Source organism: Halichoerus grypus, chromosome 9 (genome assembly GCF_964656455.1).
Source record: "Halichoerus grypus chromosome 9, mHalGry1.hap1.1, whole genome shotgun sequence".
NCBI lineage: Eukaryota > Metazoa > Chordata > Mammalia > Carnivora > Phocidae > Halichoerus > Halichoerus grypus.
In genome coordinates, this window is record NC_135720.1 from 44,619,800 (window position 1) to 44,646,454 (window position 26,655).

Genomic DNA, 26,655 nt, shown 5'->3' on the forward strand with positions numbered 1-26,655 from the left:
TTTTGCCCTTAGCAAATTATTAACATCAAGGGAGTTGAGTCCCTAGAGGAAGGTCACTGTCTGTTTCAAGGACTTGTCAGTGGGCTCTAGGTAGTAAGGAAATTTAATAATTTTTCTTCTGCCTTTGTTTCCCACATCAGGTTCACCACTTACTAGCATTGAGAAACCAAGTAAAGAAGTGTTTTAAAAATTCTGGATGAATTTTCTGCACCTCAGCTTCCTCATTTGTTAAAAAAAATAGTAATTCGTATGTCATTATAATAATTTATGACTTACAGTGTTTGTATTTTAAGGTAGAGCTGGCTTCTTAGTAATTTGCAGGCAAAACCAACTCTTCTCTGGTTAGTAAGAAAAAAATTTATCAGAAGTTTATGGGAAGGCTCATGTAAGTCACAAAACAGAAAGAGTAGGTGCAAGTTGAGCAGAAACCAGGAGGTGCTCCAGCAGCTGGTCAGTAGAACCATATGGTCTGTGCTTGTTCTATAGATACAGGACAGCAGCTGGAAACAGCTGTCACTGCCAAACCCTGTGCTCCTGATGCATGGTCAGTCAAATTCACTGACAATTCAGTCCTACAGTAGTAATGTCTGATTGGTCAAGTCTTGGTCTTGAGCCCACTCCTTGGTGGTCAGAGAACTAAGAGAGGAAATTTACCTTTGGTCTTTTGATTTTCACCAAGAATCATACAGTAAAAAATTTCTCCAAATAAGAAATGGTTCAAATGTGTGGCAGGTGAAGGAAAGAAAGAAAGAAGAAAGAAAGAAAGAAAGAAAGAAAGAAAGAAAGAAAGAAAGGGAAGAAAGAAAAGGGAGGGAGGGAGGAAAGGAAGAAAGAAAGAAAGAAAGGAAGAAAGAAAGAAAGAAAGAAGGAAAGAAAGAAGGAAGAGGAAGGAAGGAAGGAAAGAAAGAGAAAGAAAGAAGAAAGAGAAAGAAAGAAAGACCTTAAAAATCACTACCATGACCTCCTGCCTATATTTTACTTCCATAAGGGAAAGGCTCCCACATACTACAATGCCATACACTCCTTCTTCCCCAAAGTAAAATAACTCAAAGGCTCATGCTTCACAGCACCCATCTCCAAGTTGAGAATCTTGTGGTAATGTCCCCTTCTCTTGAATTCTGTCCCATCCTGTCTTAATGTTCTGCAACTCATGAAATGAAGTGTAAAGTCAATAACCCACAACACACTCCAAAGACAAGAAGGGAGAAAAAAAAAGGAAAGAAAAGAAACATTCATTAAACTATATAAATAAAAATATGTAAATACATAGTAAGGAAGGATATAAATACAAGCTATAGTTCTGATAAGAACATAACTTTAAAATTATTCATCTAGTTACCATTCAGATTCTTCTTTCCTTCATCTTACAATTCAGCTAGTTGGGTTTCCTTACCTGCCATAATGATGACCAATCATCATACCTAAAGAATTTGAGCCCTTGATGATTCTATCTACATGGAGTTGCAGTCTACCATTACTAGATTCCATTCATCTCTCTGCTGCCAGCAAGGGAAAGTAAATCTATTTCTTGATAATCAGAATCAATCACTCTTGTTTTCACTATAACCCCTTTAATGCCTTTTTGCCCAGTGGCATGAGGAGACAAAAAAACCCAAAAACACCAAAACCAAAAACAAAACAAAACAAAAACCTAGCTGGAAGCCTCACATTCTAGTTCAGTAGAATTACTTTGGGGGTCTCTTAATGGAAACATTTATTTCTTTAAATTATCAAAGGCTATAGACATGAAGATAAGGTAACAAAAACTTTGTTCAGTTGATCATTAGGTCTAATCTTAGGAGTTGTTATTCCTACATTCACCTTTGGTTCCTGAATGACATACTCTGACAATGGGAGAAACAGAATCATATATTTTCCTGTAGCATAAATCAGTTGAAGAGAGTGCTTTTTCCTGAGAATATCCTGCATTTTACAGGATACTCTACAACCTCACAAGGTATTATCTCTCAGGTAAAATAACTGAAGCTCCAGTAGGTCATTCTTCCATTTTCTTAGGGCAGCTGCTTCTGGATGACACAGTGCATAATAAGAATAGTGAATCCCTGGGATGCCTGGGTGGCTCAGTTGGTTAAGCAGCTGCCTTCAGCTCAGGTCATGATCCCAGGGTCCTGGGATGGAGCCCTGCATCGGGTTCCTTGCTCAGCGGGGAGTCCGCTTCTCCCTCTGCCTGCCGCTCCTCTTGTTTGTACATGTGCGCTCTCTCTCTCTCTTTGACAAATAAATAAAATAAAATCTTAAAAAAAAAAAAGAATAGTGAATCCCACGGACATCAGGCCATTTCTATATTTCTTTCATAATAAAATGAAAGCAATATTGGGTGAGATGCCCTGGTAATATATAGGCATTCTGGAAGTGCACTGATGGTGGTGCAAACAGAAAATGGTGAGTAGGGAATGTAAATCCAAATCCTGAGTGTGTGTTTATTCCAGCGAAAACAAATTGCTGCCCTCAGCAATAGTCAGGTGGGGATAAAAAAATTGGACAGCAGCAGTGGTTATAGCCAGTAAAATACATTCAGCCTCCTACCAGGGAGCGGAATGGTCTTATCTAGTCTGATGTCACAATGGGGATACCTGCTGCTGGACTTTGGGTGATCACTGGACCGATACCCAGATTATCCTTGGGAAGGGGGAGTCTATATTATTGGTCTCATGGACACTATGTATATGGCTCTATTGAGCAAGCACCAAAATGGCAGGGGTAGATATTGATATATAGAGCAAGTCATCCTATCCAACATCACATTAAGAGACTTCAATAGGGAAAGATTTTAATGAGCATTTATATAGTACATACATATATTCACATCCTGGAGCTATTCCAAAAGATCTGTCCATATACATTTTACCTAAACCTCCATGTTACCTTTCATTTAGATCCATGATCATCTGGCCAATCTACCAGTCTGGGTCCATCACTTGATTTAGATTCTTACTTCTGGGCACCTTTCCTACCTGTAAATACAGACAAAGAAAAATACAGACAAATAGATACCTATTTTGTTATGCATATTTACCTGGTGTGCCACAATGAATTATTCTGGCCCAGTAATGAGCCAAAGGGTATTTCTCAAATGATAGATTGTTTCTTATAGAAAGGATATAGCTTTACTCTAAAATTCTAGATCATATCACTACCCCTATATAGCATATCTTATTTTGACTTCACTCAGGCAAAATTAGATCTACTTGGTTATAAAGTTGCTTGCATTGTCTCTGGCCAAGTCAGAGACCCTTCTTTTGTTCTGGGACCCCACAAAGTTGACAGTTTTCTAGTCATCCATTAAATGTACCAGACAACAATGCCCAGATCAGTATATGATGACTCCAAAATCCAATAAATTCCATCATCTGTTGTGATTATTTACCAGCTGTAGAGGCAGTTAGGTACAGAAAAGTGTTCTTTGTTTTGCAGGTAATATCCCAACATGTCTCCACTGGATCCTGGAAACTTCACTGAAGTGGACCCTTGTGGTCTTAGGAGATTTATATTCTGCTCTCTATGACAAAGCTTTCAAACAATCTCTGTAATGGAAGAGTATTTTTAATTTTTACTTCCTATCTGTCATGGACTGGTGTACCTTGTTTAACTCAACTACATGACACCACTCACCTCAAGCTTGGATGCTGCAACATTGTCAAGTTGCTATAAAAGTTTCTAAACTCTTCTCTCATTCTGGACCAGTAACAGAAAACTTGCAAATTGGGTCACTTTGAGTATCACTGCTCCAACACTAAGGTGAATTACCAAAGCATATTAGATACTTCCCTTTTCTATTCTTCACATCCTATCGGGATAATAGGATCACGTCAGTAACCAGTGTTATATCTTGAAGGATGCTGATATTGTTAAGGTATCAGGTGACTAAACTGTATCAGAAATGTGGACAATTAATGTTCTGACTCAAGATAGGGAAGTTTTGCCAGTGCCTTGACCATGTGAAAGAGACAGTGTTTGGTGTAGTCTGAATATTAAAATAGGGAAAATCCTTTCCCAGAGCAACAGGGATATGTTAGATGATAGATTCTGGATTGACTCACTCCAGGAAGGGAAGTCACACTTTGAACTTCAAATTAATCACTTAATAAGTTGCTGTGTAAGTGTAAAATAAACCACAGCAATTAAAGGTTCTATCTTCTACACTTGGTAAACTATAGAACAACATAGGGATGTGGTTTATAATCTCTGAACTTTAAAAATCTTTAAATCTGAAATTACCCCAGGGCTGGACTGTGCTATTGCTTTTGAATTGCAATTTCGGTGGGACATGGGAGCTTCAGAGGCTTCCTTTTTGCCTTTTCTACCATAATAGTTGGGACACCAATATGAGGATTCTAGCAAGTTGATGAGCATTTCTATTCCAACCACATGCTCCGATCAGTTTTCTACTGGGTCTACAATGAAGTGTATGCAAATTAAAATTCTATTTATTTCTTAACTCTTATTAACCTCACTCTGACTTCAGTGACATTCAGCGACTCATGTTAGTCTCTTTTCATCAGACTAGGAAGATTTTATTTGGTTTTATTTGCTAGCATAAGTATGACTTTTCTGAGATGATCAATTCACCAGTAATAAAGATCTCTCTGGGCCCGCCAATTTTAATAGCCGTACTAGCTTTGCTATCTACTACAGTACCAAAAACTAAGTTAGCCTCGGCAGGATGAATGACACTATTTTGCCTCTGCCATTCTATGCCTTTCCAATCTCCATGGTAATCAACAAGCTCATTTCAACTGCATTGTCTCTTACCAGCATTCCTCATGCAGATGTGTTTAAGGCCCTAGAGAAGAACATGTATACATTCTGGTCCTTCTCAAGGAACATAGAGGATGGGCAAATAAGTCATACATTATAAATCCATGCCAACATTCACCTCTTTCAAACATATTACATTTTCCCCCACATTTTAGAAAAATCTCTGACATCTCACATTCATTTAGAATAAGCCACAGTTAAGACCAGGTTATCATAAACCATTCAAGTAAACTATTAGAATTATATCCAGAGGCTAATTTGGTGTATGAGCCTTCTCCTCAAGTCTTTTATTTAGTAACAGGCCCTCCAGGGCATTCATGGATGTAACTCAACTGAAGGCTGAAAATAGGTGGAAAAGTAAAATATACATGAAAATTCCTTGAGGCAAAGAAATTACGATGTTTTCACCTAATGTCATAATTGATATCAAAGTTCAATTTAGGAAACAGAAACTACTCTATATTTTAAGCAGAAACAAAACCATACAGGACTGGAACTCAGGTGTTTGGTTTTAGGTACATAGTAGAAAGAGCCTCTCTGTGATCCAGAGATCAGGAAGTGGCTCTTACACCTGCGCTCTGCTGTAGCTGCTATCCCAGCTGCCCTCCACCCAAAGCTGGTGGCAGATGATGGAATCCAATGTCCAGCTGCTGCAAGGAGTCATATCCATTGGAGCTAACTCATGTGCCTACCCCATCTTCTATAACTTCTGTGCATCTGATTAGTAGAACCAGGGATTTGGTGAGATGGCTTTTAGCTTTCTAATGTGAAATATCTCTCTATCCCCTCCTTGTGTTCTAGGACTCTGACCTGCATTAATAATCTTTCTTGTCCAATGACTTACAAATAGGTTTGAATAAAAAGGGGTGCCAGGAGTAGATAGGAGTGAGGGAGGGTAGTGAGATCGGAGTGCTCTTTTACTGTGAGGTTGTTGTAAATTGACTGCATCATTTTTACCAAAGGCTGCAGTTCCTGTCTGGTGGTTCTCTCCAAATAACTTTTTCTGTCTCTGGATTCTGGTAACTTCTCCATCTCCTTATACCTTCAGGCTTTTGAGTGATAACAGCACCCAGTTTTGTGGTACTGTTTCCTTTCACCCTGCCCACACGTCTGTCAATAAACACTTTACTAAACGTTCCTCAAATTACTCAATTTGAATGCACCATTCATTTCTTGCCTGGCTCCTGATTGGTTTATTCTCCAAATTCAAGTATAGTAAAACAGCATGTGAAAGAACCAATGTAAGTATTTTTCACACTTGACCCATAAGGTCAAACTTGGAGTTTTGTCTTTGCTGGAACAAAATTTACAAAATCATTTAGCCATACAGCTGGAAAAGACAGAATTTTTAGCATGGACATGGAAAGTCGTGTGGTCTTATCCTATGCCTTGAATTGAAAATGGGTTAGTTCTCTTTCTTAAGCTGTCCAGAGTTATTAGAAATAGGTCTGCCTACCTGCAAATCTTGAATTCCTCATGCCCTTTATACTGACATGTGGCAGCTTCAGAAGCCCCAAGGCATTGTCCTCAGTGGGCAGGCTCTTCCTGAGATATAGTGGGCCGCAGTGCATGGCAGATATGGTTGTGGTTGGAAAATTACTCTAGATCTAAAATTTATACTAGGGCTTAAACTTTTTCTAAGACTGAAACTTAAAAAAGATAAGGCAAAATTATAACCATATAAATAGACCTACAGGTATGGAGACAGTCTCAGAATATGAACAGTATTTATTTGCCAGAGAAAATTGTGCAATTTCTGTGGAATCTACTAGGAAATTCTTTTCCTTTCTGGCTGAGATTTCTTCCTGGAACTTATAAATAAAACACAACACAAAACAAAACAAAAGAGCAGGGATTTTTTTTTTTAAATAGGTAATTAATTCATTAAGCTAGTAGTTATAATTTTTCTACTTTATGTATAATAGTTATAAGATGGGACATAAACAGAAATATATTTTCCAGAAAAATATGCAAATATCAAGAATATAAGGCAATCAATGCTAAGAGTGATATGAGTAACTCAGATAATAACTACTTGAAGAAGTTCTTGTAAATTATACCTTATTGGTTTGTTTTACGTCATATGCCTATAGTGCCTCATTGGAATGCATTGACAATGTTTTTAAATCACCGCAAAGCTAAAATAGGAAAATAATGATGATAAACAATATGCCTACCTTAAAAAATAAGAAAACTTAAGAAATTTTTGATAAGGCCTTGCTAAAATGCAAGACAACATTTGCCCAATATGAGCTAAAGGTCAATGTTTTTTCTCTTTGGTAAATGTTGCTTTGGGAGGAAAATCAAGGAGCACTATCCACTGCACTTGCTTTGAACAAAATTTCCATTAGTAGAACTATAACAGTACTTAAGTGGTTTCCTTCCCCTTGCGTATTACCACTAGGTTTAACAGCCTTAGACATTTTAGAACATGAAAACAACTTTTAAAAGCAAAGCCTGCCTTGAACTTTGTATTTCATCAAATGGAAACTCTACGTGCATTTCTAAACCCCCTTGGCTTCCACTTCTTAAAGGACAAAGAAGATGAAGATGCTGGTCTGCTTACTAGGTGTTTTTGTTGTTTATTTTTTATTTTTATTTTATTTTATTTTTTTTGACCCAGTAAGTTGTGCAGTTCTCATGGCAAGCTTCTGGATCTTAGCTAACCAGTTCTAAAAGAAGTCATCACTGAATTCTGGATTTGCCTTCATACCCTCACACTTATGTCCTACTCTTTGCTTATCTCAACCCCAAAACTAACCTCTTCTGAGATCACTGGGGATGCTCTTCTGATGAAATATGGAGAGGTTTCTCACCACTCCTTCTAACCTGGGCTCATCTTCTCTCTTCTGGTTCTTCCTCTGTTGGTATTTAAGTATGCCCAATTCTCTCCCAAGTTAAAAAACAAACAAACAAAAAAAGAAAGAAAGAAAGAAACAAAACAAAACAAAACAAAACAAAACAAAACAAAAACTCTCCCTCAACCCTGTATATACCTCTAGCTACTCCTCCTGAGGAATGTTGTACAGTGTCTTCCTCAACACCTCAAATCTCACTTAAGCTTCCACCCCTTGTAACTGCCTTCATTCTCCCCTAAATTTAAAAACACCAAGGTCAATGATGACTTTCTTACTGCCAAGTGAAATGAGCCTTTTACAATCCTTATTTAGTTTGACTGATTAGGAGTGTTTGAAACACTGACCACCATTCTAAGATTATTAGATTAATATTTTTGTCTTAGTTTGAAATATATCACATTAAAAGTTGTGGTGTTTGGGTTTCTTGTTTGTTTGTTTGTTTGGGGGGTTTTCTGGGTTTTGTTTTTTGTTTTTTGTTTTTTGTTTTTTGGTAAAGATCCAGAATGCCTGGTTTCAAACTCTACTCCTCCACTGAGTAGCTATGTCATCCCAGGAAAGTTACAAAATTCTTTAGCCCTTCAATTTCCTCTACCATGGGGAATATGTTAGGTTCATGGTGATGATTAAGACAGTTAAATCAAGCCTGGAACAGTACTCACCAGGTTTGTTGTAAACACTCAATAAATGTTAGCTATTGTTATGTTTGATCATTTGATTTCGTCATTAAAACTTGTTCCCTCAGCAGTCTTCCTGAAATCCTGGCCAGCGAGATTGGATGACACTTGTAATTTGAAAGACAGATTTGGTGGCATAGACCACAGTTTACTACTTAAAGGAGGCCCAAACAAGAAGAGGAGGTGAAGGAATCCCAGTTCTATCAAAGAAGACTGACATGGAGTTGAAGGTAGGAGAATAAAATAATTAAGGGTGTGTTTAGATTTCTGAGAGAAGGAGTGTTAGATAAGTTAGAAGGAACATTATTTTGGTGGAGTATCGACTTCACTTTCTGGCCACTCTACATTCTTGAGTGGTGTGGCAAGATTCTATGACTTCTGCAGCTTCAGTCCATCCCCTGCCTGAGGACTGAGAAAGAGTTAAGATGGGAACAATTGGGCTGGTCATGATGGGAATTAATGAGCCCCTCACAGAGGCTGGAGTGTACAACCCAGCCTCAGATATCTGAGGAGGACCTACAACAGCCTCAGGAATTTGCAGTGTCACTGAGAGCACTAAGGAGGGCTTTCAATCCAGATGTGTTACCAGGTTGATCAAGCTAGGAGAGACCAGATATTGAGGTATATTAGCTGCTGACTCTAGCTTTGGAGCCAGTGCAGTACCAGCAACGGAGGAGCAGGAGGGCAGGGTGGACACATTGCTTAGATCCAAAGACTTTTTTGTTCTGAGCTCATAAGGTCCCTTGAGACCTGATGATTATCTCTCCTACTTACTTCCTAAATTTCTCTTCTTTAGATCTGGAATAGGAACCTTGCCTGAATTCCTATAAAAATAACTCTCTCTCTTCAGGCTTCAACCTTTTCTGCTTGCAACCTTTTATAACACTAGCCAAACTGAGCTTTCCTTCTTTTCAGACGATCTTTTAAAACCACAGATCTGATTATGTGACTTTCCCACTAAATACACTTCAGAAGCACCCTTCATTTTCCTCAGAAAGCCAGATCCCTTGATATGGTTTGCAGGATCCATTAGAACTTGCGGGCTCCTCTAGACTCACTCCCTTGCCTCTCCTCCACTTTTCTCTGCACTCTCATTCTTTTTAGCCTTTAAAATTATACTGGAGGACATAGCTTAGGTGAAGGCAAATGGTTTTCTAACTCTCCCTTGAAATAAATGCATCCTTCAAAATATCATTTGTTCCCCCACATGTGGCCAAAAGCAGAGGATGACAGTGGGCAGTTGAATCCCCAAGGACAGATAAGGAGGAGGAGCCAACGTGTACTTTTCCAGGTTCTTCTCAACAATGTACCAATCAAGAAAGTCACTGTACTCCCCTGGGAAAAGATAGGGAGGGGAAGGGACCAGTGACCAGGAGTATTATACTAGTACTGGAACCATAAAGCCATGGGCTAAGACAGCCTTATCCCCCAACCTCCTAGAAAGAGGGAGGACTCACCCTGTTCAATGTCCTATTTCTACCATCTAGCATAGTGACTGGCATGAGTTGACACTTAGAGTAAATGTTCATTGAATGAACATCTTCAATAGTTTTGATATACACCTACCTTTATAGAAGATCTAGGCCAAATGACCTCTTGAGATTTTCCTTCAGTGTCATGAGCTAACGGGTTAAATTCTGAGTGGTTGCACTTTTTTCAGAATGAGTTACTATATGGAGATCACAACATAGTGCTCTACAGTTTAATCTACTCAGATTGCTTGTTTGTCTTGTCCAGTGATTTAAAAGATTTCAAATTAAGATATCAAGAAATTTCACATAAACCTGTGGGTCTTTACTGTGTCTTGAAAATTTAGAAGATATGGTAAAATGGGCTTATATTCCCAAATACCATATACAGGGTGTTTAAGATTTGAACAGCAGTTGCCTCTTTACACGGGGTATGTACTTTCATGCCTGCCTTCGTGTCTAACCCCCACCTCCTGCCCCACTTCCTGCCCCCACCTTACTGTCCTATATCTAGCCTCATTCTATCTGATTATGTTTCCTGCCTGGCCCTATAAACATTGAAATTTGTGACTCTTGTACAAGGTGTCAAAAAATTGCAAATTTAGGTTTTCCCTGCCATAGTCAAAGCACATTTTTTCTCTAAAATATGTAGTACGTGTTTTATCCCCACTTTTGCAAACTCAATGGCTATAATCAACAGGCTTCATTGCTCTGGAATAGGGCTTCATAATGAATTAAAGTTTGATTTGATTTGAAAACAAATCTTCCTTTATTAGAATCTCTTCATTTCTCTTCATTTATAAGAATCTTTAAGGAAACTCATCTATTGCCTAAAGCAAGATGTATTTGATAATGGAAAAATCACTTGATTTCCAGAACTCAGACCTCTTGCTGTTTAGAGCTTGTCCATGGGTGTGAGTTAAGACCTTCCTTTGCCTAACAATTTGTCTGAAAGGTGGTATTGCTATCCTTATAAAATGAGGGCAGTGATTCATATTGGCTGGGGTAAATGGTATGTTTGCAAAACACTTTGAGTTTTCTTATCAAAGGGGCTATACAAATTTTCTGAAAGGAGTAAGGAGATAATTGTGATCCTATGATCATAGAAATTCACATCACACGTGAGGAGGCAAGATGAGTATTTATAACAAAAGCATTCACAAGGACTCGTGTAATTCAGAACCAAGGTAAAAGGGTCTCATGTCAGAAACGGCGCTATTAGAAAACAGATCATTATAGAGATTGTTTAATTAATTCTTTACGGTGAGGAGAAATGCCATAGACACTTCATTATTTTGATACTGAAACCACAATTGGGAGCTTTCAAAATGTGTATGTGAAACCACAAATAGATTGCCTCAGTTCTTTGTGAAGGGAGCTTCTATTTCTCTATTCTAAAGCACTATCTGCTAGGGATGTCCTTGTAGTTCTTTCTTAATACATTTTCACACTTTGTTCCTGTGTTTGGGGGTCTGTGTTTGTGTGAATTATTAATTGTAGTTTTCATAATTGAAGAAGTCATATCCTCAGAATAGGATGGGGAAATAGGATGAAAATAACCAATAACTTATCAAAATTATTTCATTCAAACCAAAGTGGTGCTCGTTGCTGGGAGAAAAGATTCTTAAAATAAACTGCTATTTTATAGAAGAAAAAACAAGCTCAAGTCCAAGGCTTTGATAATTTTTATAGTTTCTACTTATTTATTACTTTAGATATTTTATGTGATCCATGCTTGAGATGGTGATTTTTCTATAAATCTTTCCATTAAAAAGATGAATACGTAGAACCAAGAAGGTGATTTTAAAACTGTAAATGTATTTTCTTAGCTCTCTTTTTTTAAACTTATGTTTAAATTATTCACTAGTCTGGGGTGCCAGGTAGATCACTCAGTTAGGCTACCGACTCTTGATTTCAACTCAGGTCACGATTTCAGGGTCATGAGATCAACCCCCCTCTTTGGGCTCTGCACTGGGTATGGAGGCTGATTAAGATTCTCTCTCCCTCTGCCCCTCCCCCCTGCACACTTCCTCTAAATAAGTAAATAAATAAATAGTCTGATCATTTCCATGAAATAGTTCTTCGGATGTATTTTTGGTCCTATAATTTAGGAAGGCAGCTAAAGATACCAAGTATTCTTTCTTTTGTATTTGCCTTTTTTTCTCCTCTTTCCTTAGATCCAATTTGGCTCTTAAGAGAGTCTTTACTAGTTGCATGACTGGTAGAAATACACTGTATAAAACATTGCCTTAAGAGAGATGTGGACAAGCATTAATAAGTGATAGTAAGAAGAAAGTAATAAAAATTTTTGGTACACATTATCACCCCTTCAATCATGAGATATATTTTAATCTTACATTCTGTGTTCAGTGTCTGAAACTGGGCAGAAAGTATTAAAAATAGCAGAAAAGTCCTGGCAAGAGCCAAATTAAAGAGTGAATAGTTAATGAGTGACTTTTGTGAAGTTATTCATATCCTGTAAGTATAGCTCAACATAGCGTAATATACAAATAACTTTGTTTGAAAAAATACTAAAATAACTAAAGGAAATATATATCATTTCAAGTGCCATATTCTATGTGTTATGTTGACTTGAACTAGATGTCCTACAAATTCACTCTACCATTGTTGATAAAATTAAATGAATTAATAATACACAACATTATTAGAAAAGCTTGAAGATTGTTTAAGTCTTGAATTATTAACCAGGGGGTTCTGACTTATGTTCCTTTCAGGGGGTTCTGACTTATGTTCCTCCCCCCACCACATACCCATATATTCCATATATGCCATAGTTTGGGGTATTTCATTGAATCTAATTTAGCAAAACACCCAATTCATCCTTGTAGAAACTAATAGTAACTCAATTAAAGTCCATTAAAATTGAACACCTCCTGTGTACAGCCATTTTCCCTATCTTAGGATACGAGATAAACAAGACAAAATACCACCCTCAAGGTGACCCAGGATGTGGGACAAAGCAAGCTAGAGCATAAAGAGGAACGATAAGTGCTATGGTCATAGCCAAACTGTCTTCAAGAGACAATGAAGTCTTCCATGGAAGAACCTCCTGAATGACTCACAAAGGTTATGAGGAGGTTAAGGAAAAGGCAGAGAGAATAGCAGTGACAATGGTCAGAAATGGGAGAGAACTTGCCAATTGTTAATTCTGGGAAATAAAACTGCTTCAGAGGGTATTGGGAGTGAGAAGGCTGGATTCTGGCCAGGTCATGGAAACCTTTCCCTCTTGTATCCTCTGAATCGGGGAACAGGGCAAATCTCACACATCTTCCAAGCCTGAAATCCTGGGGTTATTTTGGCTCCCCACTTGCTAGCACTTCCCACACCTAATGGATTAAAACATGTTGTCAGTTCTACCTCCTTGAGTATCTGCACAGATCTGATTCCTTTTCTCTCACATATTTCTGTTGCTTTAGGAAAAAAAAAGTTAATTGTTGTTGGTTTTCTTTTCCTTTTTTTTTTTTTGGAGGTAGTTTTCTCTAATTACTTTTTAAGATTGTCTCCTATTCTTTGATTTTTCAGAGATTCTATTATAAAATGCCTAGATGTGACTTTCTTTGTAATTTTCCTGCTGGAGGTTTATAAATTTTCTTGAATTTGTGACTCATTGTCTTCAATTTTAGAAATTCTTGGTCATAATCTCTTCAAATATTGCTTGTGTGTTATTCTCTAGCTCCTCCTCTTCTGGGACTCCAATTACATGTATGTTTTTCCTTTTTACTGTGACCCACATGTCTCTTATGATCTTTTCTGTACTTTTTTTTAAATTCTTTATTTAAATTCAATTTAGTTAATATATACTGTATTATTAATTTCAGGGGTAGAATTTAGTGATTCATCAGTTGCATATAACACCCAGTGCTCATTACATCATGTGCCCTCTTTAATCTCCATCACCCATTTACCCCATCTCCCCACCCACCACCCCTCCAGCAACCCTCAGTTTGTTCCCTAGTTAAGAGTCTCTTATGATTTGTCTCCCTCTCTGTTTTTATCTTATTGTCTTTTTCGTTCCCTTCCCCTACATTCATCTGTTTTGTTTCTTAAATTCCACATATGAGTGAAATCATATGGTATTTTTATTCTCTGATCTTTTCTGTACTTTACATCCTTTTTCTTTTTCGTTATTTAGTCTGGGTATTCCTACTGAACTTTTTTGAAGACCATGAATATTCTTCAGCTGTGACCAATCTATTGTTTTACCCACTTTTTGCTTTTTAATCCAGTTTTGGTTTTATTTAGTTCAAAATTTCCATTTGATGTTTTCTTGCAGACATCAGTTCTTTGATGAAATTATTCTTCTCTCTGTTTGCTTGAGCATAGTAATCATAGATATAAAAATTTCTGGGATGCTTGGCTGCTCAGTCAGAGGAGTGTGTGACTCTTGATCTTGGGGTCATGAGTTTGAGCCCCATGTTGGGTGTAGAGATTACCTAAATAAATAAAACTTTAAAAAGTTTAAAAAAACAAAAAGTTCTAATACTGTTTCTTTTGTCTTTTTCCACCCTCTCTTGTTCATGTGTCTTGGTTTTCCTGATAATTTTTTATTAAACCCTTAGACATTGTGTATGAAAAATTCTAGAATCTCTAAATGTTAATATTTTTCTCTTTAAGAGATTTGTTCAATTTCTAGAAGGAAGTTAGTGTAGGTATATATTATCTTAATTTAATCAAGGGTTGAGACAAGTCAAGACTGGCTTCCAATCTTGGTAAGACCTTGTCTATATTTCTGATTTGCTGTTAGAGAGTAGTCCTTTGGGGATCCCAACTGAAAGGTTTGGATGTTTACCCAGGCTCTCCTTTTTTTTTTTTTTTTTTGACCGTCCCTGAAGTCCAATTTTTATCTCTCCAGTACTGTGATATTGCCAGTAGTTCTGTTCAGGTTCTCAGCCTCCTGACAGCTGCTTTATGTTTTCCTTCTCAGACTCTCAGTCTGCACTGCTTTTGATTTCAATGAATGCCTCAGTGGATAAAGAGGCTCAGACTATTTGGCTTACTTGTCTCTTCTCCCCTTCTCTCTTGTGTCTTGGACCCTCTCCATACCCATTATTCCTACTGATTCCTTTGAATCTCATCTCCCAAACAAACTTACTACTTCCCATTGTCAAACATTCTCCTCACATCCCTCATATTTCCCTCACATGGCTCCCCGCACTGACTCAACTCCTATGCCAGTATGTTAGTCTGATTGTTCAACATGCAGTACTTGTGTTTTAAGAAGGGTGAGTGGTAACTTCTCTGAGAATCTAACCCCAAGTAGACACCCTCTGTGAACTGTCCTCATACCTAGTGTGTATTTCTTTCATAGCAATTCACTGAGATATTTGTATAGATATAGATATAAAACCATCCTCTACTAAGGACTTTACTAATCTGCAAAATCCTTGAGGGAAGGACTGTTTTCATCTTTATATCCCCAGTACCATAGTACATTACATGACTTATAGTGAAAAGTCAATAAATATTCATTGAATAAATGAACAAATTTCTACTGATATTTCTATTCTAATATACTAAGTTGTTTCTACTGATGTTTATACCTCTATGATAGTTACCTGATGACTTGCGGACTCAAAATGCTCCTTAGGTCAATTTGCCAATTCTATTCAGTATAGTCAATCTAAATAATCCATCAAAATCCAAAAGCATCTTGCTTTTTTAAAAAACTGCAAGTCTGACTCTTTAAATCCATCATCCTATATGAGAAACAGGGAGATTTTACACACAACTCTTTTGCTCTTGATAATTATTGTGGCCTGTTTCACTAATTAGTAAGATTATGGAACAATTTAAATTTTTCTGCAGAATTTGTTCATTATCATGAGATACTACCTCCGTAGAGAGGAACCATATATAGGTTGGGTTTAATGGATCTCATTATTTTGAGGTCTTTTTCCTAATATCTTTGTAAGAAACTAGTACTAATATGCTTTTGAGGAACAACTTCTGATCCTAGAACCTGAAAATCCAAGCCCTATATATTCAATTCCTCCAGTGCCCTGAGGATAGTACAGATTACACCTGTTACATTCACTACTGAATTCCAAGAAGTTTTCACAAAGCTTGGCATATAGTAAGTTCACAGTATACTTTTGTTGAATATAGTAAGTTCACAATATACTTTTGTTGAATTGATGACTAAATCAATGATAAAATATCGGATACAAGTTCTATAGTTGTTAACACAGTGGAGATAAGAATTTTCCTCTAACCCATCAGTTACAGGATTATTAAGAGTCCCGAAGAAGCAACTGAATGTGATGAATAGTGACTTTCAAAAGCAAGATTGAATATAAAATCCAAATCATTGTTTTAAGCAGATATAATTTAGGATTTTTATAGACAATTCCAAACAACCTTATTTAACACATTATTTCATCTTTCAATAACATTCTTGTTCAAAATTAAGCTGTTTGCAAGAAACTTACCAAAGCATTTACAATAGAGCTAATTGATTGGTTGCTCCAGCCATCAAAGTTTTCTGGGCCGAGGTCAACTGTTCTATGCTTTCTGGTACATAACTTTGGAATTTTAATAGAATACTTACTGAAACATCTGAGGAGATCCCTAAGGAAATATTCATTAGAAAATTTTGATCTATTCTATAAGCGCTTCCTTAACAAAGATATAAATCAAACTAGTTTATTGTCATAACAAAAATTTCAACTTTTCCTTTAATTTATCTGGAATCTAAAAGCTATAGATGTTCAGTGAATAGCAGAACACATTTCTTGCAAGAACTTAACCATCTCCAACTGTCAGGGGCATGGCAGGCGCTGCTGATGGATATTAGGAGTGTTCAGAAGCTGGGCATCACAACCACCTGTGCAGTGATCTATATCAATATAGAGCTCAATCACTCTGTGTCAAGATAGATTCTCAGGCCTCCTCTGCAGAGATTCTGATCAAGGGTTGCACAGACCTCTCTGCCATCACAGAGAGGTAAAACTCTGCCCTTTTTGTAAATCCTATAGAAATCCATTAACCAATTTCTCTTTACAATATATCTTGTTGTTTATCACCCACTTTAAGATTAGCACCTTATATATTTGCATACTCTACATTACATGCTTTCAAATGAGATCAGAACATTTGAAATTAAAGGATGAAAACCTTTTTTTCCAGATATATTCATTTTAATCCATGTCCATGGAAATGGCGAGTTCTGACCATTTTAGGTCTGCCTACGAATATCCTCAAACACGTGTCAGTCGATAAAGTACAGATTTGGGAAGAGCTTTTTGCCTCTTTGTTACCATAGTTGTTTTTGTCCAACACAAACCTGTGAAAGCATCTGCGCTTTAGCTTGTTTACTGTGCATTCTCAATGCCTACAAATGCAAACAGACAGATTAGGAAAATAGGCAGCCATTCCTTTTAGCAGGGCTTGTGAGTACCACACAAATTGCACCTCAAATGCCTTCAGGTGTGGAAAGAACTGCATCTCCTTTTGTGTAATTGTGAGGCCAATAATTAGCTTCAAGCTAAAGAGGGACTAGCAAGACTTCCTCTCTGATCAGACAGAGAGATAAGAGTGAAACACTACCTGACGGAGTTTGTCCATGGTCCTCAGACAAAATGACGATTTTAATGGACTATGGTAAGCTCATTTACCTTAGAGGTGAAGGAAAACCCTTCACAATGAAACATTCCCAAGAGCCTGGGAATTTAAAGCAAGTATCAAACATATTTATTGCACTTACTGAATGACAGGGAAATTGGTAGATAAGGGGCAGTGAGCCAGCACTGATACATTACAAAAGGAGTGCTTTTTTCCCTCTGTGCTTTGGAACACAGAGGGAGGGGGAAAACCCGGCTAGCGTTAGGGTTGAAGAGGGTACATTGGAAAAGGAGTGTGGAGCATGGTACACAAATTGCAACTGCTGACTTCCTTCATTGAAGCGTGTCTACAGGCAACATTTGAAGCTTGCGCTGGGGAGGGGCTGTCTTGAAGCTGATGTGAGACACCTAAAAAGGAGGCTCCAATGGCTGTCATCCATGGTTGTGTTGGGGATGCGTTGTTGAAGCGCCACGTCACTAGGTTCCCATCAATAGCTTTCTTGGTCTCACACTCAGAAACCTACAGTGGAAATAGAACACCTCTGCTCTTTTACGCTGCACATGAAAGGAACAGAAAAGAGGTAGGAGTGTTCTGATCCTTTAAAGCAAGCTCCCAAGCACTTTACTGTCTTGAAAACCCTTGTGAAGTTTCCTCCTGACGCACACACGTCCGAGTGGCATTGTGTGCGGTGCATTAACTCGGTGCTTGCTCTGCACTTCACTTGCTGCCTGGTTGAAACAGCCACCTTTCGGAGCCCTTTGTGCCAGGAGCCCCACGCTCCAGCCTGGCAACAGCATGTCCACAGGGGCAATGGAAGCCAGCACTTAATGTGGATTGTTGGTAGTCAGAGAGAGTCTCCGTTTGACTCTCTGCTTTTCCATAAATAGTCTTTTGTCCCAAGCAAGTCGCTTTGCCTCCAGGCCCTCTGCGTCTCTATCTGTAAGTCAAGGGTGTTGGACTGGTTAAATTTTAAGGTGCATTCCATCTCTGTAATTTTAGAATTCTGCATGGCAAAACCATATCGGTAGGCAATATTTATATTTGAAATCCTCCCTTGTTCCTTTTGGCAGTCCTTTTATATCCCTTCATGGAAGAAGATAACTTTCCATGTGTTATTTATTTTTTTAAAGAGTTAAACAGATTCTGTTCGTGTGTAATTTAACATTTTAATTGCATACAACTCGGCTTTCACATATTCCCAAGAATTTAGTTAAGTTACCACTTAAACCTCATCAGGCTTAAACCAGCTCTGATTTTATTTCCAGAATTATTTACACAGACCAGAATACTTGGATCAAAAATGTAAGTGACAGTTTTGAATAGAGATTTGAAGTGTGTTTTTGTCACCCACACCAGGAGAGACTGGCTGAACTGTTTTGGGGAAGCAAATCATTCCAGTATCCCTGCAAGGTGTTCTCCACTGTTTGGCAAGGCAGCCCAGGGAGGGGAGGTCAGCATTTAAGCTGAATCACCCAGCTAGCCAGCGGCAGAGTGGAAGGACAGGCCAATTGCCTCCCACTCCTCATTTCTCGTGCCATCTGCCTCCATCTGTCCGTGGAAGTTTTTATGGCTATAACTTGATTATTCAGCTGTGGACACCTAAAGTTTGCTGGTACTGACCATACTGGTTCTTCTCTTCTTCCTGGGTTCATGGGGAAGAACGCCAGTCTCCCTGGGGGTCACATTAGGACCAAGAGAGATCTCATGTGAACAGAAAATGATAGCGTGGGTAGACGTACCCTTTTTCAAGATCTTTTTTTTCCCTCAGACACATTCCACCACCTTGCCCCTGGCTTGCTCCAAGCAGTACTGGCTACTGCCCTTCCGACTTGTTGCGGCCATCCTAATGCGTCCTTCCCTATCATCCTGGAATTTGCGTCACCTCTTTCCTGGGCCAGATCCCCTGATTCCAGAATCTCACACCATCTTCTTGAGTCATCCTCTCAATTTGAGGGTTAACACGCTCAAGTGGCTCCCTGAGAAAGATGCCCATTCTCTCGGCCCTTATAGATTTAAGCACTTTTTATTCTTTTTGCCCTCATTTTAGTCAAGTTTCAGAAGGAAACTGAGATTAGTATGTCTATCAATCTGTTTTGCTCAACCAGGAAGAGGCAGGCCAGTGATTTCTTTACAATATCAAACTCAACTTTAGATAAACATCAACATTAGTGTGAAGTGAATAAGGCTTATTTACCCGTTGGGATATGGCCATATTGATTTCCTCATAAACAATGGTACAATTTTGTTCACAGTTATTTAGATGTTAGATTCTTTCCTGTGTTTTCTAACCCCACACCAAAATTATACTCAGTGCTTTCTGCCCTCAAACCTATTCCTTCTCTCTTATCTTACTGAAATTGATAGCAGTCATGCATACAATCAATCAGATCAGAAAGCTCAGACATCTTTGTTTTGGTTCCTCCTGCTCTCCAACCCTACATGTTCAGAAGATTCCTTTCTATCCTACCTTTTTGCATTTGGTCTCACATTTTTCTTTTCTTTTTTTAAAGTTGGAAATATATAAATATATTAAACACCTTTTCTCATAGGTCGTTTGTAGAATCAGTTTTTAACCAAAATGATGTAGATGACTTTTTTGGGCAAACAGTTGTTTCAAGAAGCCATTATAAGGCCATTTTCAGAGTAGTTCTCTCTCTTTATTTATTTATTTTTATTTGAGTATAGTTGAAACACAATGTTACATGGGTTTTAGGTATACAACGTAGTGATTTGACAAGTTTACACATTACACTATGTTTACCACCGGTGTAGCTACTGTCTGTCCCATTACATCGCTATTACAGTGTCACTGACTGCGTTCCTTATGCTGTGCCTTTTAGTCGTGTGATTTATTCATTGCATAATTGGAAGACTATGTCTCCTTTCTTCTTCACCTTTTTTGCCCAACCTCCCACCCCCCTCACCTCTGGCAACCATCAATTTGTTCTCTCTATTTGTAGATCTGACTCCACTTTTTGTTTGTTTATTCATTTGTGGTAGTTTTTTTTTTTTTAGATTCCACTTATGAGTGGAATCATATGGTATTTATCCTTCTCAGTCTGATTTATTTCACTTAGTATAATACCCTCTAGTTTCGTCCGTGTTGTCTCAGATGGTATGATCTCATCCTTTTTTATGGCTATGCAATATTCCACTGTGTGTGTGTGTGTGTGTGTGTGTGTGTGTGTGTGTGTGTACCATATTTTCTTTTTCTTTATCCATTTGTCTATTGATAGGCACTTAGGTTGCTTCTATGTCTTGGCTATTGTAAACAATGCTGCAGTAAACATCATTAGGGTGCATATATATATTTTTTCAAATTAGAGTTTTCATTTTCTTTGGGTAAATACCCAAAAGTGATATTATTGGATCATATGGTATTTCTATTTTTAATTTTTTGAGGAACCTCCCTACTGTTTTCCACAGTGGCTGCACCAATTACATTCCCACCAGCAGTGCAGGAGGGTTCCTTTTTCTCCACATCCTCACCAACACTTGTTATTTCTTGTCCTTTTGATTTTAGCCATTCTAACTGGTGTAAGATGATTCTGAGGTTTTTGATTTGCATTTCCTTGATGACTAATGATGTTGAGTATCTTTTCATCTCTCTGTAGGCCATATGTACATCTTCTTTGGAAAACTGTCTATTCAAGTCTGCTGCCCATTTTTTATTCAGATTTTTTTTTTTTTTGGTGATGAATTGTATTCGTTCTTTATATACTTGAGATATTACCTCCTTTCTATTTGTATTGCAACCCCTACACGTTGTTCAACTCTTGTTACAGCTCAGCCAGATTTCTGGGCCCTAACAAAAAAAGTAGAGTGATTTCAGTTGCAAGAACTGAAGGATGGACTGAAAGAGGCATTATCTTAATTACAGTTTAAATTTAATTAAAACTGATTAAATTTTTTATCTTCCCAATCAAGAAAGAAGTCCAGATGTAGGCATTTGCTGGATTGGTTAGCTGCTCAATGATGTCATCAAGGACCCACAAGCTCTTGCTACTTTTATTCTGCTATTCTCAGTGTCAGTAATATCTTCTTAGAGGTCACAAAATGGCTGCCACAGTATCATCATGTATTCTTCCTGGTCCCCTACTCCCAATTTGACTTATCTCTCCTGTGTTGAGGGAACTAACTGCATTCTTCCTTCTATTATATTTCATAGTGGATATATTTACTCTTTGGGATCATGAGTTTTTTAATGGCATCAACTTATAACTGTATGTATCCTCACAGTGTCTTGCTCATAGGAGGTGTTCAATAAATGTACACTGAGTTAGATTAATTTATATTGTTGAACTTAAGGTACTTGAAAAGAACTATAACTCCAGACATTCCACCAATCTTCAAAGTGTCCTAATGAACTTATCTCTCACTAACATGAGCTAATCTCATTCTTCTTGGAGGGATTTTACTCTGTGAATGGTATATTGATGTTTGGCTGGAATGCAATTTACAGATTTGGAATTCCAAGAAGTTCAAAGTAAACAGAATAGACCAATTGAAGTGATTTAAAACAAACAATATTAGAGATGTGCTTGCATTCTGAACAAAGTCAAGTGCTGAAGGAACACTTATGGAAGGTGTTGATTTCTCATTCTTCTCATCCTTAGATAGCTTTAAGTGTTGAAAACAAGAACTGTTCTTTCATGTTACTTTACTTTTATTAGGTCATTCAATTAATTTACTCATTTACTCAAGGGGCACTAAACACATACAAAGTAAAAACAATTTATTATTTTTAATACAAGGACCATGCAGACAAGTGTATTAATAGCTATGACAGGTGCACCAATAGCTATAACTTAAGTTTATTTCTCCAGTTACTTGAGTAGGGTTGGTATAAGATATGAAGGAGAGTCATGAAACATTTCTTCAATACGGGTCTCTTGGGCCAGGTACGAGGTCTCAGTTTCTTCCTGAGCTTCCTCTATCCACAATGGATCTTCCGACATGGAAAATTAAGCGCCACAGAGTTAGGTCTTTTGTTTGGTTCTAGATATTTCCCACCAGTGACTTTTGACTTTCCTGAGCCAAAGAAAAATTGGTGTTTGCTTTCCTATAAACCTTTTTGTAGGATTTTCATAGGATTCTCCTGGTCTGCCATTGCTGCTTGCACTCGTCAGAAGTAATGGCTCACTTCTCAACCTCTATCTAATTAGAAAGACATCTACTCTATGAGATCATAAGGGTTTTTTTTTTGTCTTTATTCCTAGCCACTGATCATTTACAATAAATCATTTTCTAATTAAATATTATTTAACAGGGAAGATATTTTTATTCAATGTTCTTTTATTATATAAACTTTCTTTGCCTCAGTTTTATCCTCTGTAAAATGAGAATAATAGTCATACCTAGGCTAGGGTTATTGAGAAATTAATATATGTAAACCATTAGAACACTTCCTTGTAGATGGTACATGCTCAATAAATGCTGGCTAGTACTAGATTTTAAATCATAATTAAGATATTTTTTAAATGTCTAATTGCCTACAAAATTAAAGTCAAACATCACTGAATTAATGAGAGACACTGAATAGATTTTGTATATTTGTCCCATCTGAAGATTTAGAGTGAGTTATTAAGAACTTGAAAAATAAATAGTTTTTTCCAAAACTTTCTCCTCTCTGAAGGTCCTTTTGGTCTTACATCATGGTTGAAGCAAGTATACATTACTTTTTTTTTTTTTTTTAAAGCACTAATGTCATTTTCATTTTAAAAATCACCATTAGTATTTTATATGTTTAAGATCTTCGGTATATTTATACATAGGCTACCAAAAATATAGCCAAATTCAGCTAAGTTTTTTAATCAGTTAAATTTATTTTTCAAAGGGATACAACTTGGTTATTAAAAATGTTAAAAATGCATTTGGTTATTGTTAACAATTTTCATTTGATTCATCATAAGACTATTATTTAAACTATTGGAATTCTGTAGTTTGGATTTTTCATAATTACAATTACGAATTAATAGTAGATTTTTATATTGCAAGCATCTCAAGTTCAGACATTTCTATCCTGATTTTATTCCTGACTTCTCTGCATTTTGAGTATTTTGTCATTTTAATAGAAATTCTTGTAACAGAAGAAAGTCATTGAGGTTGTCCACTAAAAGGAAGATGTCAGCTTCAAGTAAAATGGAAATTTTGAGAATGAATTTTGTCTACTTAATGTAGAAAAAGGTATTTAGTCTTGAGCATTTAAAAGAACAGGATTGTCTTTCTAAGCTAGTCACATTCTTGTAAAATAGCCACTTTTTGAAACAGAAACATCAGGATTGTTTAGTTTTCTGTGAAGCAGCATGTTTGGTAAACAAATGGATAGAATGGGAACATTTTTCAGCTTCCTGCAAAACCTTTAGATGCATGACTGCACATCATCTCTCCAAAGAGAAAATACAAATGAGAGTAACAACTTAAAAACTGTTGAAACACACACATTTGTCAGAAACATGAAAATTATGGAAAAGACCTCTTGCTACTATGAGTTATTATCCTTCATTAGACTTTGACTTTATTTGAAAGGGTAAATTTTTTTCCTAGCTATTTCAGAGCTTCTTTGATGTGCCAGTGGAAAAAAAAACAATAAAGTTTAAAATTAATTTTTCTGATTCAGAGTTTTATCTGAGTTTAAAGTGCAAACTCCCAATTTTTTCAACAAAATGCAAATATACAGAGAAAGATAAAAAATCATATCAACACTAAAATTAAGATTGATAACCCATTTCCAAAAGATGGTCAGAAATTTTATTTCCTTCCATAGAGGGGAAGGCACATGATTAAGAAAAACAGCTGGGGAGCTTCCAGGTTGGTGAACCCGAGGAGGAGACCAGGCAGAGTGGTGTGCCTGGAGGGCAGGGAAGCTCCATGCTCTTTCCCCATGCCTTGCTCTGTGTATCTCTTCCATCCGGCTGTTCCTGAGTTATATCTTTTTATAATAAACCAGTAATCTACCTGAGAAATTGTGCCCTGACCTCTGATTGCTGTCAGGATATGGCCTCTGCTCTTGATAAAAATAAAAACCCAAGAAGTCTGGTTTTAATAGCTTGAAAGACAATGCAGTTATCCTGTTGTGATGCCCCCAAGGAACCCTGACTCTGGCTACAGATTCTGGAGCTGGAAAGGTACCTTTCACCTCTGTCTGCTGCCAGGGTATGACTTTCAGCTCCTCCACAACCAAAGTCTGAGATATTTGGACTTAAGAAGGAATAATATTGGACTCAGTGGCACACTGCTCTACCACGAGGCCTTTCTGAAGTGGAAATAGAAAACAAAGGTCGTCTTGGAGAAGAAACAGAATTATTGAATGGATATGATGACTAGGCTGGAGTGCCCAGGCTGGAAAAACAAAATCATGGAAGTACTACAAGATTGGAATTCTGAGTGTTTTGATGATCCTGCCTCATCAAAACACTCGGAATTGATATGGTGATCCCCTGGATATTTTTTTCCTAATAAAAAATTGAGAAATGATTGCCTATTCTGTGAGCCATTCTGAGTCTAGAATGGCTCAGTTCGTTCTGGAAAGTGATGCAGTGCATGACCTCCGAACAGCTGCCTCAGAGATATTGAAGGTCCTGTAGACATAGATTAGTCACTGAATTGGGGACACTATGTATGGTAAGGAGAGTTCCAGCTCACTTCTACTCCTGGCTTCTAGGTGTCTTTGAATATGTCCTGTTAATGTTGTCCCTGGGAAAAGTCTGTCTCACTTACTAGATTATGGGGAGAATTTAATTTAAAATGTACATGAATACAATTTGAAAACTGGAAAAAAAAAACAAACAGTTGGAAGCTCACCCATCCTTCACTAAATAAAAAGATATACCTGCAGATGGAGACTTTCATACCACTCCCTGACTATTGGGATCTGCACTGACCAACACTGTAGACACCAGCCACATGTGACTATTGAGCACTTTTTAGTGTGGTTACTAGAAAATATAAAATCACATATGTGGCTTACATTTGCGGCTGTCATTATATGGAGACAATGCTAGTTTACAGTCTATATAATGGCTCAGATAACCATGGTCTGCACTCACTGTAAAACTAGGCAGCATATTTTGACTTGGTGGAGCTTCTGTTTGAAATGGCTAAAGTAGTTTTCTTCCTCATTCCCTAGTGACTTGGTCTCAGAAAACAAGGCAGAAACTAGGGATGGAATGAGGGTGGTGATTAACTACTGATGGTTTCTTACATCAGGAAGTTTGTGGAAAGGGATAACAAAGAAAGAGTCCTGATAGCAGTAAATATGTTGAAAATGGCAGTTTTTCATTTATGACATCACTGCAGCATGTTTGAGAACCAGCTAGGGAAATAGAATAAGAGCCATGCTGCATAAAACACTTCTATTTAATGGGAAATAAAGTGAGAGCTATGCCTTTCAACATAATTTTTAATTATAAATCTGAGAAGTAGGCTTATCAGTTCCTACAGAGAGAATAAGAACTAAGGGTAATCCTGATGTTCTATCTGGTGGTAAATTCCAAGTAGATATTTCTTCATTCAAACATGATTAAAGATTAGAGAAAAAAGAAAAGAGAAGAAACAAACCACTTGGACCAATAGGAATAAAAACCCTATAGAACAAGGGAGTAGAAGCACCATACTGAAGGCTTGGTGGAAGAGCATAATTCTGAAAAAAAAAAAAAAACTTGAAAACGGTTTAAAATTCACTTAAAATACTTAAAGTTTCACTGGAGCACTTCAGGAACAAATGACTATGTGGGGTCTTTAAATTCTGAGCCAAAGACAAGGTAAAAAAAAAAGAAAATACTGGAAAGTTTCTACATTAGCCCTAAAAGAGACTTCCTTCTTATAGTCACCCAGTTGATGTCACTGAAAATGAGATTCTGATCCTGCAGTTGATAATTACATGGTTGATTGATGTTACAGCCTTGTCAGTTTTCATGTGAAAATAAAGGCTTTGGTTGGAAAGAATGAAACATTGAGATTTGAAATGGCTAAGTTTTGAAATGGCACAGCTCAGAATGCCTCAGAGCTCAAATCCCTCTGAGCTTCCTATACCAGTAAAAGTAGTCTTTGTTGAGTGGCTGATCTTGCCTTGCTTAGGGACTCTATTATGACTTCATCCGAGGTAGCTAGTTTGGAGAGGCTGCTAAGTTTCCACATGATCTATCTTTATTACCCTTCAGTGTCATCAAATAGTGAGAGCTAGAGAGCAGCATATTCCAAGGGGCCAATTATAAACCAACCCAGAAGGAAAAGTCTTACATTCCAAGAGAACTGTAACATTTTTCTAATTTATTTTGGGTAGGACTTGGGAAG